Genomic DNA, 18,767 nt, shown 5'->3' on the forward strand with positions numbered 1-18,767 from the left:
ATTACTTAGAGACCAATCAGATATAATTATCGGGATGCGATCAGGGTGCTGCCGGTCGAGATGCTGGCGCTAAAAATCCCGGTGTGTGTGTGTGTGTGTGGGGTGGGGGGGTTGTTAGGTTTAGGCACCACCGGAGAGGGTTAGGGTTAGGCTGCGGGTGGAGGGTTAGAGTTAAGGGGGAGTGTGGGGTGAGGGTATAAGCACACTTACACGCCCCCTGGACTTTTTTCTTAATTTGAGATTGCCGGCACCTGTGCTGAACAGGTAAATGAATAAAGAAAGGTGTTTCAGCACAGGTGATGGCAATCATAAATTATGAGAAAAGTTCAGGATCAGAGCATTCTGTCCCTCTTGGAGAGGGTCATGTTGGGAGGTATGCCCTGCTTAGATAATAGATATCAAGCATTACATGTTTTTACTATGAGATAGCAGGGCAGGATATATGCCTTTTTTTTTCATGGCAAATACATTTTTATTAACAGAGGAAAAAATACAAAACACAAGCTACATATTCTGATATGAATGATGAACAATAACAACATTTTAAAAATAGGGAAAATAGAGTTAAAATTTAACATATGATGACTGTCATGGAGTTTCCGCCCATAACAAAGATGGCCGTCGAAACGGTGACTCACTGTACTGTACTGCGGCCGACATCATAATCGTGCGCCACAGTCTGTGCTGCACGCAGCGCCCCCCAGGAGTGCAGGGAACGTAGCTTCTGCTATAAGGTATGCAGTGATTATAGATACTTTTTTGCACCGTGCCCTCCCGTATTGCCAGCTCTTTGTTGCACCGTGCCCTCCTGTATTGCCAGCTCTTTGTTGCACCGTGCCCTGTATTGCCAGCTCCCGGGCTATAAATGTTTGTTTCTCCACCAGCACTTCTGAAGAAATCCATTATTGCATATATTTAAAGAAGACAGCATGGAGGCTCCGAAGGACGCTCCTCCACCCAAGCAGCAGCCGATGATCTATATTTGTGGAGGTGAGGAAGAGGCTGATAACAAGAGATCGTCTGTAACAGGGTCCCAGCATGCTTTTACATGGCATGCTGTGATTTGTAGTTCACCAAAGTGTTGTAGAGACAAATGTTTTTGTGTTTGGTCTACACCGAACCTGGGATTGGGTAAAGACTATAACGCCCCACCAGACCAACTCCCTGCAGCAATCTCTACCACTCTGGTACTTGTAGTGCAACGCTGCACCAGACCAACTCCCTGCAGCAATCTCTACCAGTCTGGCACTTGTAGTGCGTGTCCCCATCTTGGGGAGGCCTACTGTCACCGTGGAGGTGGAGATTACAGACTCCCTGTATGGCCCAGACCGTTCACGTTTTTACCCCATCCCTGGGCCATACGGGGAGGCTGTAATTTCTCCCTCCCCTTCTTCCTGGTGACATCTGTCACAGACACCCCACAGATGGGGCGCACACTACTAGCTTCAGAGTGACAGAGGTTGCTCATGGAGCTGATCCAGACCGGTTTTTATTCAATCCCACCTGAACCCTCATTTCTCTATCGTCCTAGTGGATGCTGGGGTTCCTGAAAGGACCATGGGGAATAGCGGCTCCGCAGGAGACAGGGCACAAAAGTAAAGCTTTCCGATCAGGTGGTGTGCACTGGCTCCTCCCCCTATGACCCTCCTCCAAGCCAGTTAGATTTTTGTGCCCGGCCGAGAAGGGTGCAATCTAGGTGGCTCTCCTAAAGAGCTGCTTAGAAAAGTTTAGCTTAGGTTTTTTATTTTACAGTGAGTCCTGCTGGCAACAGGATCACTGCAACGAGGGACTTAGGGGAGAAGAAGTGAACTCACCTGCGTGCAGGATGGATTGGCTTCTTGGCTACTGGACATCAGCTCCAGAGGGACGATCACAGGTACAGCCTGGATGGTCACCGGAGCCTTGCCGCCGGCCCCCTTGCAGATGCTGAAATAAGAAGAGGTCCAGAATCGGCGGCAGAAGACTCCTCAGTCTTCTAAAGGTAGCGCACAGCACTGCAGCTGTGCGCCATTTTCCTCTCAGCACACTTCACACGGCAGTCACTGAGGGTGCAGGGCGCTGGGAGGGGGGCGCCCTGGGAGGCAAATGAAAACCTATTTTGGCTAAAAATACCTCACATATAGCCTCCGGAGGCTATATGGAGATATTTAACCCCTGCCAGAATCCGTTAAGAGCGGGAGACGAGGCCGCCGAAAAAGGGGCGGGGCCTATCTCCTCAGCACACAGCGCCATTTTCCCTCACAGAAAGGCTGGAGGGAAGGCTCCCAGGCTCTCCCCTGCACTGCACTACAGAAACAGGGTTAAAACAGAGAGGGGGGGCACTAATTTGGCGTTAGAAATATATAAAAAAGATGCTATAAGGGAAAACACTTATATAAGGTTGTCCCTATATAATTATAGCGTTTTTGGTGTGTGCTGGCAAACTCTCCCTCTGTCTCTCCAAAGGGCTAGTGGGTCCTGTCCTCTATCAGAGCATTCCCTGTGTGTGTGCTGTGTGTCGGTACGTGTGTGTCGACATGTAGGAGGACGATGTTGGTGAGGAGGCGGAGCAATTGCCTGTAATGGTGATGTCACTCTCTAGGGAGTCGACACCGGAATGGATGGCTTATTTAGGGAATTACGTGATAATGTCAACACGCTGCAAGGTCGGTTGACGACATGAGACGGCCGACAAACAATTAGTACCGGTCCAGACGTCTCAAAAACACCGTCAGGGGTTTTAAAACGCCCGTTTACTTTAGTCGGTCGACACAGACAGGGACACTGAATCCAGTGTCGACGGTGAATAAACAAACGTATTCCTTATTAGGGCCACACGTTAAAGGCAATGAAGGAGGTGTTACATATTTCTGATACTACAAGTACCACAAAAGAGGGTATTATGTGGGATGTGAAAAAACTACCATAGTTTTTCCTGAATCAGATAAATTAAATAAAGTGTGTGATGATGCGTGGGTTCCCCCCGATAGAAAATTATGGGCGGTATACCCTTTCCCGCCAGAAGTTAGGGCGCGTTGGGAAACACCCCTTAGGGTGGATAAGGCGCTCACACGCTTATCAAAACAAGTGGCGGTACCGTCTATAGATAGGGCCGTCCTCAAGGACCAGCTGACAGGAGGCTGGAAAATATCATAAAAAGTATATACACACATACTGGTGTTATACTGCGACCAGCGATCGCCTCAGCCTGGATGTGCAGAGCTGGGGTGGCTTGGTCGGATTCCCTGACTAAAAATATTGATACCCTTGACAGGGACAGTATTTTATTGACTATAGAGCATTTAAAGGATGCATTTCTATATATGCGAGATGCACAGAGGGACATTTGCACTCTGGCATCAAGAGTAAATGCGATGTCCATAACTGCCAGAAGATGTTATGGACACGACGGGGGTCAGGTGATGCAGATTCCAAACGGCACAAAGGTGTACTGCCGTATAAAGGAAGAGGAGTTATTTGGGTCGGTCCATCGGACCTGGTGGCCACGGCAACTGCTGGAAAATCCACCGTTTTTACCCTAAGTCACATCTCTGCAGAAAAAGACACCGTCTTTTCAGCCTCAGTCCTTTCGTCCCTATAAGATCATATCTGCCCAGGGATAGAGGAAAGGGAAGAAGACTGCAGCAGGCAGCCCATTCCCAGGAACAAGCGTTCCACCGCTTCTGACAAGTTCTCAGCATGGCGCTGAGACCGTACAGGACCCCTGGATCCTACAAGTAGTATCCCAGGGGTACAGATTGGAATGTCGAGACGTTTCCCCTTCGCAGGCTCCTGAAGTCTGCTTTACCAAGGTCTCCCTCCGACAAGGAGGCAGTATGGGAAAAAATTCACAAGCTGTATTCCCAGCAGGTGATAATTAAATTACCCCTCCTACTACAAGAAAAGGGGTATTATTCCACACTATATTGTGGTACTGAAGCCAGAAGGCTAGGTGAGACTTATTCTAAATCTAAAAAATTTTTGAACACTTACAAAGGTTCAAATCAAGATGGAGTCACTCAGAGCAGTGATAACGAACAGGAAGAAGGGGACTATATAGTGTCCCGGGACATCAGGGATGCTTACCTCTATGTCCCAAATTTGCCCTTCTCACTAAGGGTACCTCAGGTTCGTGGTGCAGAACTGTCACTATCAGTTTCAGACGCTGCCGTTTGGATTGTCCACGGCACCCCGGGTCTTTACTAAGGTAATGGCCGAAATGATGATTCTTCTTCGAAGAAAAGGCGTCTTAATTATCCCTTACTTGGACGATCTCCTGATAAGGGCATAGTCCAGGGAACAGTTGGAGGTAGGAGTAGCACTATCTCGGATACTGCTACAACAGCACGGGTGGATTCTAAATATTCCAAAATCGCAGCTGATCCCGACGACACGTCTGCTGTGCCTAGGGATGATTCTGGACACAGTCCAGAAAAAGGTGTTTCTCCCGAAAGAGAAAGCCAGGGAGTTATCCGAGCTAGTCAGGAACCTCCTAAAAACAGTGCATCATTGCACAAGGGTCCTGGTAGAAAATGGTGGCTTCCTACGAAGCAATTCCATTCGGCAGATTTCACGCAAGAACTTTTCAGTGGGATCTGCTGGACAAATGGTCCGGATCGCATCTTCAGATGCATCAGCGGATAACCCTATATCCAAGGACAAGGGTGTCTCTCCTGTGGTGGTTATAGAGTGCTCATCTTCTAGAGGGCCGCAGATTCGGCATTCAGGAATGGATGCTGGTGACCACGGAGCCCAGCCCGAGAGGCTGGGGAGCAGTCACACAAGGAAAAAATTTCCAGGGAGTGTGATCAAGTCTGGAGACTTTTCTCCACATAAATATACTGGAGCTAAGGGTAAATTTATAATGCTCTAAGCTTAGCAAGACCTCTGCTTCAAGGTCAGCCGGTATTGATCCAGTGGGAAAAACATCACGGCAGTCGCCCACGTAAACAGACAGGGCGACACAAGAAGCAGGAGGGCAATGGCAAAAACTGCAAGGACTTTTCGCTGGGCGGAAAATCATGTGATAGCACTGTCAGCAGTGTTTCATCCCGGGAATGGAAACTGGGAAGCAGACTTCCTCAGCAGGCACGACCTCCACCCGGGAGAGAGAGGGGAAACTTAATCGGGAAGTTTTTTCCACATGATTGTAAACCGTTGGGAAATACCAAAGGTGGACATGATGGCGTCCCGTCTGAACAAAAAACGGGACAGGTATTGCGCCAGGTCAAGAGACCCTCAGGCAATAGCTGTGGACGTTCTGGTAACACCGTGGGTGTACCAGTCGGTGTATGTGTTCCCTCCTCTGCTTCTCATACCTAAGGTGCTGAGAATTATAAGACGTAGAGGAGTAAGAACTATACTCATGGCTCCGGATTGGCCAAGAAGGACTTGGTACCCGGAACTTCAAGAGATGTTTACAGAGGTCTTATGGCCTCTGCCGCTAAGAAGGGACTTGCTTCAGCAAGTACCATGTCTGTTCCAAGACTCACCGCAGCTGCGTTTGTTGGCATGGCGGTGGAACGCCGGATCCTAAGGGAAAAGGGCATTCCGGAAGAGGTCATTCCTACCCTGGTCAAAGCCAGAAAGGAGGTGACCGCACAACATTATCACCACATGTGGCGAAAATATGTTGCGTGGTGTGAGGCCAGGAAGGCCCCACAAAGAAATTTCAACTCGGTCGATTCCTGCATTTCCTGCAAACAGGAGTGTCTATGGGCCTCAAATTGGGGTCCATTAAGGTTCAAATTTCGGCCCTGTCAATTTTCTTCCAGAAAGAATTGGCTTCAGTTCCTGAAGTCCAGAACTTTGTCAAGGGAGTATTGCATATACAACCCTCTTTTGTGCCTCCAGTGGCACTGTGGGATCTCAACGTAGTTCTGGGATTCTTCAAATCACATTGGTTTAAAACCAGTCAAATCTGTGGATTTGAAGCATCTCACATGAAAAGTGACCATGTTCTTGGCCCTGGCCTGGACCAGGCGAGTGTCAAATTGGTGGTTTTTTTCTCAAAAAAGCCCATATTTGTTTGTCCATTCGGACAGGGCAGAGCTGCGGACTCGTCCCCAGTTCTCTCCCTAAGGTGGTGTCAGTGTTTCACCTGAACCAGCTTATTGTGGTGCCTTGCACCTACTAGGGACTTGGAGGACTCCAAGTTGCTAGATGTTGTCAGGGCCCTGAAAATATAGGTTCCAGGACGGCTGGAGTCAGGAAAACTGACTTGCTGTTATCCTGTATGCACCCAACAAACTGGGTGCTCTTGCTTTTAAGCAGACTATTGCTAGTTGGATGTGTAATACAATTCAGCTTGCACATTCTGTGGCAGGCCTGCCACAGCCAAAATATGTAAATGCCCATTCCACAAGGAAGGTGGGCTCATCTTGGGCGGCTGCCCGAGGGGTCTCGGCTTTACAACTTTGCCGAGCGGTTATTTAGTCAGGGGCAAACACGTTTGTAAAATCCTACAAATTTGATACCCTGGCTAAGGAGGACCTGGAGTTCTCTCATTCGGTGCTGCAGAGTCATCCGCACTCTCCCGCCCGTTTGGGAGCTTTGGTATAATCCCCATGGTCCTTTCAGGAACCCCAGCATCCACTAGGACGATAGAGAAAATAAGAATTTACTTACCGATAATTCTATTTCTCGGAGTCCGTAGTGGATGCTGGGCGCCCATCCCAAGTGCGGATTATCTGCAATACTTGTACATAGTTACAAAAATCGGGTTATTATTGTTGTGAGCCATCTTTTCAGAGGCTCCGCTGTTATCATACTGTTAACTGGGTTTAGATCACAAGTTGTACGGTGTGATTGGTGTGGCTGGTATGAGTCTTACCCGGGATTCAAAATTCCTCCCTTATTGTGTACGCTCGTCCGGGCACAGTACCTAACTGGCTTGGAGGAGGGTCATAGGGGGAGGAGCCAGTGCACACCACCTGATCGGAAAGCTTTACTTTTGTGCCCTGTCTCCTGCGGAGCCGCTATTCCCCATGGTCCTTTCAGGAACCCCAGCATCCACTACGGACTCCGAGAAATAGAATTATCGGTAAGTAAATTCTTATTTTTTTGTAACTAGGATTATGAGTTAGTATGAACGTGGGGATACCTGTTCAAAATGATTGAACGTTAACCCCGACTCCAATATACACCGCTCATCCCCATACTACACCAACATTCTGAATTTCATATACAAAGTTTCAAATATTGGTGAATTTTGCTGCCATCCACGTCGGCAATAGACAGGATTTAACCGACTTTAAAGTAAAACCCCCAAATTCCCAACCAGCCTCAGCATTAGTCAGCCTGGGTTAATATCCATTATAGCAGGGCAACCATTCCCTTTGATCACTGTGGAATATATCAAAAGAGTTAAAATAAGTAGACACCCACTGCTTTACAATAAGCTTTAATGGAATAGATCAAAAAATATTGTTCAACACCAGTGGCGTTACTGAGGCCAGTGTCACCCAGTGCGCCAAATAATCCCTGCGAAAAGGGGTGTAATCTTGTGGCACACCCACATTTAAATTACTTTGGGGGGGGGGGGGGGGGGTGCCCAGCACTTCTTTCGATGCCGAGACTCTCCCCAGCACGGTCTGCTTCTCCTCAGTGACCGGGATAACATCAAAGTGCAGTGCTCGCTCCTGGTCACTGAGAAGGGTCCCACATTTTGGGGTCTCCCCCTTGGGTGGTGACACCTGGTGCGGTCTGCACTCCCCCTAGTGACAGCACTGCTTATTGCTTGTTATTTGCTGGCGGAGGATTGGACTCTCTGGGCACTCCTGGCTGTAGTCCTTTTATATTAAACGGTCCCATCTCTGGCCCAGAGTCGGCAGCACAAATATTGGGAGTGCGCTGGCACCTATGATACGCAAAGGTTGAAGTAGTTGTACATTGAACTTTCTAAATTCTTTCAGCTGATCATGATGGGCATTTTTATGGAGCAATCATTGTCAGGGGGAATCCTGTTACGATGTTGGTGATTGCTTGGAACAGATTTCATTCTAATGAATATTATTTCAGCCCACAGAATGTCACTTCGTATCTGAGACAGCAATCCTTTGTCTGTAATTGGTTTCCGCATTGGGTTGGAGAGTGATGGCCTAGTATACCGAATATGTGCCACTGCGTGAGCTATATATATCTGTGGTTTATTGATTAACATTTTAGAACTTGCTATTTCCTTTTCTTTCAGAATGCCACAAAGAAAATGAAATAAAAGCCAGAGATCCCATCCGATGCAGAGAATGCGGCTACAGGATTATGTACAAGAAGAGGACAAAGCGATGTATCCTTTTACCGAGTTGGATTCACGCCTCTAGCTAAATGAATGCCATTAAAGCAGTATTCACAATTATACATTCAGTTCCCACTGACCGGTCCCTAGCACAGAGGTTCCCAACCGTGGTCCTCAAGGCACCCTAACAGTCCAGGTTTTAAGGATAACCAAGCTTGAGCACAGGTTACTTAATTGTTACCTCTATCAATTTGACTTCACTATCTGTGCTTAGCCATAGATAGCCTTAAACCTGGGGGTTTATTCCGACCTGATCGCACGCTGCCGTTTTTTGCAGCGCAGCGATCAGGTCACTACTGCACGTGCACCGCAATGCACAGGCGCGTCGTACGGCTACAAAGCGGATCGTTGCTGTGCGATGGATTTAACGAAGAATCCATTTGCACAGCCGATCGCAAGAAGATTGACAGGAAGAGGGTGTTTGTGGGTGTCAACTGACTGTTTTCTGGGAGTGTTTGGAAAACGCAGGCGTTTCCAAGCGTTTGCAGGGTGGGTGTCTGATGTCAATTCCCGGGACCGGACAGGCTGAAGTGATCACAGCGGCTGAGTAAGTTCTGGGCTACTGAGAAACTGCACAAACTCTTTTTGTACCGCTCGGCTGCACATGCGATCGTACCCTTGCACAGCAAATATACACTCCCAGTGGGCGGCGACTATGCATTCGCACGGCAGCAAAAAGTAGCTAGCGATCAACTCTGAATGACCCCCCTGGTCCGTTAGGATGCCTTGAGCATCTCATTTTGGAACCTCTGACCTAGTGGAAAGCTGAAAGAGTAATTCCTGGTGCTCCTCCATTTCTGTCATATAGCACCAGAAAAAGATTATTGTTAATCATTCTTAAAGTGCCTCTGGGATGGGGGCAAGTGGGACAACCAATAAGAAGCTGCAAATGTGAAAATGTGGTGTTCTACGGAAACGGAGGAACCTTGTAAAAACAAAACAAAAAAAAATAAGATTTTAAACCTACCGGTAAATCTTTTTCTCCTAGTCTGTAGAGGATGCTGGGGACTCCGTAAGGACCATGGGGTATAGACGGGCTCCGCAGGAGATATGGGCACTATAAAGAACTTTAGAATGGGTGTGCACTGGCTCCTCCCTCTATGCCCCTCCTCCAGACCTCAGTTAGAGAACTGTGCCCAGAGGAGACGGAGAGTACAAGGAAAGGATTTTGGTAATCCAAGGGCAAGATTCATACCAGCCCACACCATCCGCACCGTATAACATGGAATATACGTAACCAGTTAACAGTATGCAACAAAACAGTATCAGGCAAAGACTGATTACAACTGTAACATAACCCTTATGTAAGCAATAACTATATACAAGCCTTGCAGAAAGAAGACGCACTGGGACGGGCGCCCAGCATCCTCTACGGACTAGGAGAAAAAGATTTACCAGTAGGTTTAAAATCTTATTTTCTCTTACGTCCTAGAGGATGCTGGGGACTCCGTAAGGACCATGGGGTTTATACCAAAGCTCCAGACCGGGCGGGAGAGTGCGGACGACTCTGCAGCACCGACTGAGCAAACAGAAGGTCCTCATCAGCCAGGGTATCAAACTTATAGAACTTTGCAAAAGTGTTTGAACCCGACCAGGTAGCTGCTCGGCAAAGCTGTAAAGCCGAGACGCCTCGGGCAGCCGCCCAAGAAGAGCCCACCTTCCTAGTGGAATGGGCCTTTACCGAATTTGGTAACGGCAATCCTGCCGTAGAATGAGCCTGCTGAATCGTGTTACAGATCCAGCGAGCAATAGTCTGCTTCGAAGCAGGAGCGCCAACTTTGTTGGCCGCATACAGGACAAACTGCTTCCGTTTTCCTAACCCGAGCCGTCCTGGCTACATAGATTTTTAAGGCCCTGACTGCATCAAGGGACTGAGTCCTCCAAGTCACCCGTAGCCACAGGCACCACAATAGGTTGGTTCATAAGAAACGATGAAACCACCTTGGGCAAAACTTGAGGACGAGTCCTCAACTCCGCTCTATCCATATGGAAAATCAGATGGGGGCTCTTGTGAGACAAGGCCGCCAATTCGGACACCCGCCTCGCAGATGCCAAGGCCTACAACATGACCACCTTCCAAGTGTGAAACTTTAATTCAACCGTCTGAAGCGGTTCAAACCAGTGAGAGTTTAGGAAGCGTAATACCACGTTAAGGTCCCATGGTGCCACTGGGGGCACAAAAGGAGGCTGGATGGGCAGCACTCCCTTTACAAAAGTCTGGACTTCTGGGAGAGAAGCCAATTCCTTCTGAAAGAAATATAGCTAAGGCCGAAATCTGTACCTTAATGGAGCCTAACTTCAGGCCCATATCCACTCCTGTCTGTAGAAAGTGGAGAAAACGGCCCAGATGGAAATCCTCCGTAGGAGCATGTTTGGCTTCACACCAAGAAACATATTTTCTCCAGATACGGTTGCCGTCACTTCCTTCCTAGCCTTTATCAGCGTAGGGATGACTTCTTCCGGAATACCTTTCCCAGCTAGGATTCGGTGTTCAACCGCCATGCCGTCAAACGTAACCGCGGTAAGTCTTGGAACACGCAGGGCCCCTGCTGTAACAGGTCCTCCCTGAGAGGAAGAGGCCACGGATCTTCTGTGAGCATTTCCTGAAGATCTGAGTACCAGGCCCTTCGAGGCCAATCTGGAACAATGAGTAATGTCTGCACTCTTTTTCGTCTTATGATTCTCAATATCTTTGAGAGGAAGAGGAGGGAACACATAGACCGACTGAAACACCCATGGTGTCACCAGGGCGTCTACCGCTACTGCCTGAGGGTACCTTGACCTGGCACAATACCTCTGAAGCTTCTTGTTGAGGCGTGACCCCATCATGTCTATTTGAGGAAGTCCCCCAAAGACTTGTTATCTCTGCAAAAACTTCTTGATGAAGTTCCCACTCTCCTGCATGGAGATCGTGCCTGCTGAGGAAGTCTGCTTCCCAGTTGTCCACTCCTGGAATGAAGACTGCTGATAGAGCGCTTACGTGATTTTCCACCCAGCGAAGAATCCTGGTGGCTTCCGCCATTGCCACTCTACTTGTCCCGCCTTGGCGGTTTACATGAGCCACTGCTGTGACGTTGTCTGATTGAACCAGAACCGGTAGGTCGCGAAGAAGATTCTCCGCTTGTCGTAGGCCGTTGTATATGGCCCTCAATTCCAGTACGTTGATGTGCAGACAAGCCTTCTGGCTTGACCATAGTCCCTGAAAATTTCTTCCTTGTGTGACTGCTTCCCATCCTCGGAGGCTCGCGTCCGTGGTTATCAGAACCCAATCTTGAATGCCGAACCTGCGACCCTCTAGAAGGTGAGCACTCTGCAGCCACCACAGGAGAGACACCCTGGCCCTGGGGGACAGGTTTATCTTCTGATGTATTTGTAGATGGGGCCCGGACCACTTGTCCACAAGGTCCCACTGAAATGTCCTCGCATGAAACCTGCCGAAAGGGATGGCCTCGTAGGCTGCCTCCATTTTCCCCAGAACTCTAGTGCATTGATGAACACACACTCTGTTTGGTTTTAGCAGGTCTCTGTCCATGTTCTGGAGGTCCTGGGCTTTTTCCATTGGGAGAAAAACCCTCTTCTGTTCCGTGTCCAGAATCATGCCTAGGAATGATAGTTGAGTCGTTGGAATCAACTGTGACTTTGGCAGATTTAGAATCCAACCGTGCTGTTGTAGCACTCAGGGAGAGCGATACGCTTTTCAGCAATTGTTCTCTCGATCTCGCTTTTATCAGGAGATCGTCCAAGTACGGGATAATTGTGACTCCCTGCCTGCGCAGGAGCACCATCATCTCCGCCATCACCTTGGTGAAAATTCTCGGGGCCGTGGAAAGCCCAAATGGCAACGTCTGAAACTGGTAATGACAGTCCTGTACAGCGAATCTCAGGTACTTCTGATGAGGAGGATATATGGGGACATGAAGGTACGCATCCTTTGTCTAGTGACACCATAAAATCCCTCCCTTCCAGACTGGAGATCACTGCCCGGAGCGATTCCATCTTGAATTTGAACTTTTTCAAGTACAGGTTTAGGGATTTTAGATTTAAAATGGGTCTGACCGAGCCATCCGGCTTCGGGACCACGAACAGGGTCGAATAGTACCCTTTCCCCTGTTGGACTAGGGGAACCTTGATAATCACCTGCTGTTGACACAGCGTTTGAATTGCAGCTAACACTACTGCCCTCTCTGGGGGAGAAGCTGGCAAGGCCGACTTGAAAAATCGGCGAGGGCGCACCTCTTCGAATTCCAGTTTGTAGCCTTGGAATACAATTTCCATCGCCCAAGGATCCACGTCTGACAGAACCCAGACCTGGCTGAAGAGTCGAAGACGTTCCCCCACCGGTGCGGACTCCCTCAGTGTTGCCCCAGCGAAGCCGGGGAGGACTTCTGTTCCTGGGAACTAGCCGAAGCAGGCGTTCTTTTCCCTCTACCCTTACCTCTGGCGAGGAAGGATGAGCCCCGACCTCTTCTGGACTTATGCGACCGAAAGGACTGCATCTGATATTGCAGAGTTTTCTTTTGCTGCGGGGGAACAAAAGGCAAAAAGGTAGATTTACCCGCGGTAGCTATTGAAACCAGGTCCGCAAGACCTTCCCCGAATAAAACTTCACCCTTGTAAGGTAAAACCTCCATATGCTTCTTTGAGTCGGCATCACCCGTCCATTGGCGGGTACACAGGGCTCGCCTAGCAGAAATCGTCATGGCGTTGGCTCTCGAACCTAGTAGCCCAACGTCTCTCTGAGTGTCTCTCATATATAAGACTGCGTCTTTAATGTGACCTTAACTCAATAAAATGGTATCCCTATCTAGGGTATCAATGTCAGCTGACAAGGTATCTGTCCAAGCTGCAACTGCGCTACATACCCATGCCGATGCTATTGCCAGTCTGAGTAAAGCACTCGTATGTGTATAAATAGATTTTAAGGTAGTTTCCTGTCTGCGATCAGCAGAATCCTTGAGGGCTGCCGTGTCGATCAGCAGGATCCTTGAGGGCTGCCGTGTCAGGAGACGGTGGCGCCACCTTCTTGGACAAGCGCGTTAAAGCCTTGTCCACCCTGGGCGAGGATTCCCACCGTACCCTTTCCTGTGCAGGGAAAGGATACGCCATAAGAATCCTCTTGGGAATCTGCAGTTTTTTGTCTGGAGTTTCCCAAGCCTTTTCAAATAACTCGTTCAGCTCATGAGATGGGGGAAAGGTTACCTCAGGTCTCTTTTCCTTATACATGCGCACCCTCGTATCAGGGACAGAGGGGTCATCTGTGATATGCAAAACATCTTTTATTGCAATAATCCTATAATGAATACTTTTGGCCACCTTTGGGTGTAACCTTGCATCATCGTAGTCGACACTGGAGTCAGAATCCGTGTCGGTATCAGTGTCTGCTATTTGGGATAGAGAACGTTTTTGAGATCCTGAAGGGCCCTGTTACACAGTCAAAGCCATGGATTGACTCCCTGCTTTTTCCCTGGACTCTGCTTTGTCCATCCTCTTATGTAATAAGGTCACATTTGCATTTAAAACATTCCACATGTCCAACCAATCAGATGTCGGCGTTGCCGACGGAGACACCACAATCATCTGCTCCACCTCCTCCTTAGATGAGCCTTCCGCTTCAGACATGTCGACACACTCGTACCGACACCCCCACACACACAGGGATATATTTATATGGAGACAGTTCCCCAATAAGGCCCTTTGGAGAGACAGAGAGAGAGTATGCCAGCACACACCCAGCGCCAACTGACACTGGAAACAAATTCCCAGATAATATAGCGCTTTTTTTTTTTTAACTCTTTATTTATACCAGGAGAGACAAAAAAAAAATAAAAAAAAATTAAACATTACAGGCATAGTCATACTTGAAAGAAAGATACAGTCTCCCTGGAAATTTTTCGTGCAGAAAAATTTTGATCGTATTTAACAAAACAATCAAAAGTGACCCCTATACGGGGACCTTATACATAAAAGAAAGGGAAGAGAAAGAAAAGACAACAAACAAGAACAGGGAAGGGTCCAGAGATAGGGGGGAGGGAGGGGTAAAAAGAGAAAGAAGAGGGGCAGACGCAGAGAAAAAAAGAACCAAGAACAGAGCCGATCTACGACATGGGAAGGGAAGCACAATGAATAATATAGCGCTTTTATATATAATTATCTGTGTAATACACTCACTGCGCCTTACAAGTGCCCCCCCCCCCCCTCTTTTCAGCCCTGTGTCACCGTGTTCAGCAAGGGAGAGTCCGGGGAGCCAGCTTCTCTGCAGTACACTGTGGAGAAAATGGTGCTGGTTAGTGTTGTGGGACCAAGCTCCGCCCCCTCCAGCGGCGGGCTTCGGTCCCGCTCAATTTTGTATAACTGTCGGGGGATTTTTAGAACTACTGCCTCCGCAGCCTATATATACTTATATGCCAGTCCTAGAGGTTTATATTGCTGCCCAGGGCGCCCGCCCTGCACCCATCAGTGCCTGCTCCTGTGTGTTGTGTGTGGGAGCAATGGGCGCTTACCTCAGGGAAGATCTGAAGTCTTCTGCCGCCTTTGAAGTCTTCTTTCTTCTTATACTCACCCGGCTTCTATCTGCGTCCGACTCTCCTCAGTCCCACGATGCAGGGAGCCCTTTTGCCAGCAGTGCTCCCTGAAAATAAAAAAAAACCTAACAAAATGTTTTCAGAGAAACTCAGGAGAGCTCCCTGTAATGCACTCAGTCTCCTCTGGGCACAGGAATTAACTGAGGTCTGGAGGAGGGGCATAGAGGGAGGAGCCAGTGCACACCCATTCTAAAATTCTTTATAGTGCCCATGTCTCCTGCGGAGCCCGTCTATACCCGATGGTCCTTACGGAGTCCCCAGCATCCTCTAGGACGTAAGAGAAAAAACGTTTAATTGTGCTGTTCACACAGTTCCGGTAAGGCAAAGAAGCAATTTACTGAAAATAAATTAGACTCCATGAAGTGGTGACATGAAACCATTGACCACAAGCGAATACAGAGCAGAGTGAAAGCTGCTCTTGTGCATTTGTGGTGTAATTGCTGTACTTCAGTGCCTCTGTATGCACACAAAGCGTGCATGCATGGACGTGAGAGTAGAAGCTTTGCAGGCTTCTGCAGAATTCACCTGGTAATGGGTAAGAAGGAGAAGTCTGTGGGTGTAACGACTATGGGGTATATGCAATTGCGGTCGAATTGCCGCAAATGTCGAAAAACGGGGCATTTTCGACACAGAAATGATTCGACAATGCAATACAGTACTTTTCGACAAAAAAAACAGACTTCAGATTCGACTTTTTGGAATTCGACAGGTGACAAATTCGACATGTCTGCAATGGTAAAAATGCGGCTTTTCGACAAAAGTATATTCAATTGAAAAATGTCGATTCGACAGCAGTGCTTTTCGACAGTAAATTAGTCTATTTCATTCCGCCTCACTTTGCTGGCGGAATCTAATAAAAAAAAATGTAAAATTTTTTTTTTTTTTTTTTTTTTTTAAATGCTAATAGCATATCTATTTATATTAGAAGGGATTAGGTACTTGGTTTGTCTATTAGGAGACACAACTATTATTTATATATTTTAAAAAATATATATATATTTCTCTGACGTCCTAGTGGATGCTGGGACTCCGTCAGGACCATGGGGAATAGCGGCTCCGCAGGAGACAGGGCACAAAATTTAAAAGTTTGACCACTAGGTGGTGTGTACTGGCTCCTCCCCCTATGACCCTCCTCCAAGCCTCAGTTAGGTTTTTGTGCCCGTCCGAGCAGGGTGCAATCTAGGTGGCTCCCATAAAGAGCTGCTTAGAGTAAAAGTTTTGATAGGTTTCTTATTTTCAGTGAGTCCTGCTGGCAACAGGCTCACTGCAACGAGGGACCTAGGGGAGAAGAAGTGAACTCACCTGCGTGCAGGATGGATTTGCTTCTTAGGCTACTGGACACTAGCTCCAGAGGGACGATCACAGGTACAGCCTGGATGGGTCACCGGAGCCGCGCCGCCGACCCCCTTGCAGATGCCGAAGTAAGAAGAGGTCCAGAAACCGGCGGCTGAAGGCTTTTCAGTCTTCATGAGGTAGCGCACAGCACTGCAGCTGTGCGCCATTGCGCTCAGGCACACTTCACACCAGCGGTCACTGAGGGTGCAGGGCGCTGGGGGGGGGGCGCCCTGGGCAGCAATGAGATTACCTTTCTGGCTAAAAAGAATACATCACATATAGTCCCTGAGGCTATATGGATGTATTTCACCCCTGCCAGGTCTCAGAAAAACCGGGAGAAGAGCCCGCCGGAATAGGGGGCGGGGCCTATCTCCTCAGCACACAGCGCCATTTTCCTACACAGCTCCGCTGCTAGGAAGGCTCCCAGGCTCTCCCCTGCACTGCACTACAGAAACAGGGTAAAAAACAGAGGGGGGGCATTTTTTGGCGATATTATATATATTTAAGCAGCTATAAGGAAACAACACTTATATAAGGTTGTTCCTATATAATTATAGCGCTTTTGGTGTGTGCTGGCAAACTCTCCCTCTGTCTCCCCAAAGGGCTAGTGGGGTCCTGTCTTCTATCAGAGCATTCCCTGTGTGTCTGCTGTGTGTCGGTACGTGTGTGTCGACATGTATGAGGACGATGTTGGTGTGGAGGCGGAGCAATTGCCGGTAATGGTGATGTCACCCCCTAGGGAGTCGACACCGGAATGGATGGCTTTGTTTATGGAATTACGTGATAATGTCAGCACGCTGCAAAAGTCTGACGACATGAGACGGCCGACAAACCAATTAGCACCTGTACAGGCGTCTCAAACACCGTCAGGGGCTGTAAAACGCCCTTTGCCTCAGTCGGTCGACACAGACCCAGACACGGACACCGAATCTAGTGTCGACGGTGAAGAAACGAACGTATTTTCCAGTAGGGCCACACGTTATATGATCACGGCAATGAAGGAGGCTTTGCATATCTCTGATACTGCAAGTACCACAAAAAGGGGTATTATGTGGGGTCTGAAAAAACTACCTGTAGTTTTTCCTGAATCAGAGGAATTGAATGACGTGTGTGATGAAGCGTGGGTTACCCCTGATAAAAAACTGCTAATTTCAAAGAAGTTATTGGCATTATACCCTTTCCCGCCAGAGGTTAGGGCGCGCTGGGAAACACCCCCTAGGGTGGACAAGGCGCTCACACGTTTATCCAAACAAGTGGCGTTACCGTCTCCTGATACGGCCGCCCTCAAGGATCCAGCTGATAGGAGGCTGGAAAATACTCTAAAAAGTATATACACACATACTGGTGTTATACTGCGACCAGCAATCGCCTCAGCCTGGATGTGCAGTGCTGGGGTGGCTTGGTCGGAGTCCCTGACTGAAAATATTGATACCCTGGATAGGGACAGTATTTTATTGACTATAGAGCAATTAAAGGATGCATTCCTTTATATGCGAGATGCACAGAGAGATATCTGCACTCTGGCATCAAGAGTAAGTGCGATGTCCATATCTGCCAGAAGAAGTCTATGGACACGACAGTGGTCAGGCGATGCGGATTCCAAACGGCATATGGAAGTATTACCGTATAAAGGGGAGGAATTATTTGGGGTCGGTCTATCGGATTTGGTAGCCACGGCAACAGCCGGGAAGTCCACCTTTTTACCTCAAGTCCCCTCCCAACAGAAAAAGACGCAGTCTTTTCAGCCGCAGTCCTTTCGTTCCTATAAGAACAAGCGAGCAAAAGGACATTCATATTTGCCCCGAGGCAAAGGAAAGGGTAAGAGACTGCACCAAGCAGCCCCTTCCCAGGAGCAGAAGTCCTCCCCGGCTTCTGCAAAGGCCTCAGCATGACGCTGGGACCTTACAAGCGGACTCAGGGGCGGTGGGGGGTCGCCTCAAGAATTTCAGTGCACAGTGGGCTCACTCGCAGGTGGACCCCTGGATCCTGCAGGTAGTATCTCAGGGTTACAGGTTGGAATTCGAGAAGTCTCCCCCTCGCCGGTTCCTAAAGTCTGCTTTGCCAACGTCTCCCTCCGACAGGGCGACGGTATTGGAAGCCATTCACAAGCTGTATTCTCAGCAGGTGATAGTCAAGGTACCCCTTCTAATCTCTGAACCTGTACATACAAAAATTCAAGTTCAAGATGGAGTCACTCAGAGCAGTGATAGCGAATCTGGAAGAAGGGGATTTTATGGTGTCCTTGGACATCAAGGATGCTTACCTTCATGTCCTAATTTGCCCTTCACACCAAGGGTTCCTCAGGTTCGTGGTACAAAACTGTCATTATCAGTTTCAGACGCTGCCGTTTGGATTGTCCACGGCACCCAGGGTCTTTACCAAGGTGATGGCCGAAATGATGATCCTTCTTCGAAGAGAAGGCGTATTAATTATCCCTTACTTGGACGATCTCCTGATAAGGGCAAGATCCAGAGAACAGCTGGAGGTCGGAGTAGCACTAACTCAAGTAGTGCTCCAACAGCACGGGTGGATTCTGAATTTTCCAAAATCCCAACTGATCCCGACGACACGTCTGCTGT

At 48.4% G+C, this 18,767-nt stretch overlaps 1 long non-coding RNA gene across 1 annotated transcript in view; it reads left to right on the forward strand.

Annotated features, from left to right (window-relative positions):
• Window positions 1-475: 475 nt before the first annotated feature.
• Window positions 476-18,767, forward strand: part of LOC134928458 (uncharacterized) — a 29,249-nt gene continuing 10,957 nt past the window's right edge. Inside the window, exons 1-3 of the long non-coding RNA XR_010177932.1 lie at window positions 476-734; window positions 885-990; window positions 8,171-8,263. This is a non-coding gene — a long non-coding RNA (uncharacterized LOC134928458). The remainder of the gene's footprint in view (window positions 735-884; window positions 991-8,170; window positions 8,264-18,767) is intronic.

Source organism: Pseudophryne corroboree, chromosome 5 (assembly GCF_028390025.1).
Source record: "Pseudophryne corroboree isolate aPseCor3 chromosome 5, aPseCor3.hap2, whole genome shotgun sequence".
NCBI classification, from domain to species: domain Eukaryota; kingdom Metazoa; phylum Chordata; class Amphibia; order Anura; family Myobatrachidae; genus Pseudophryne; species Pseudophryne corroboree.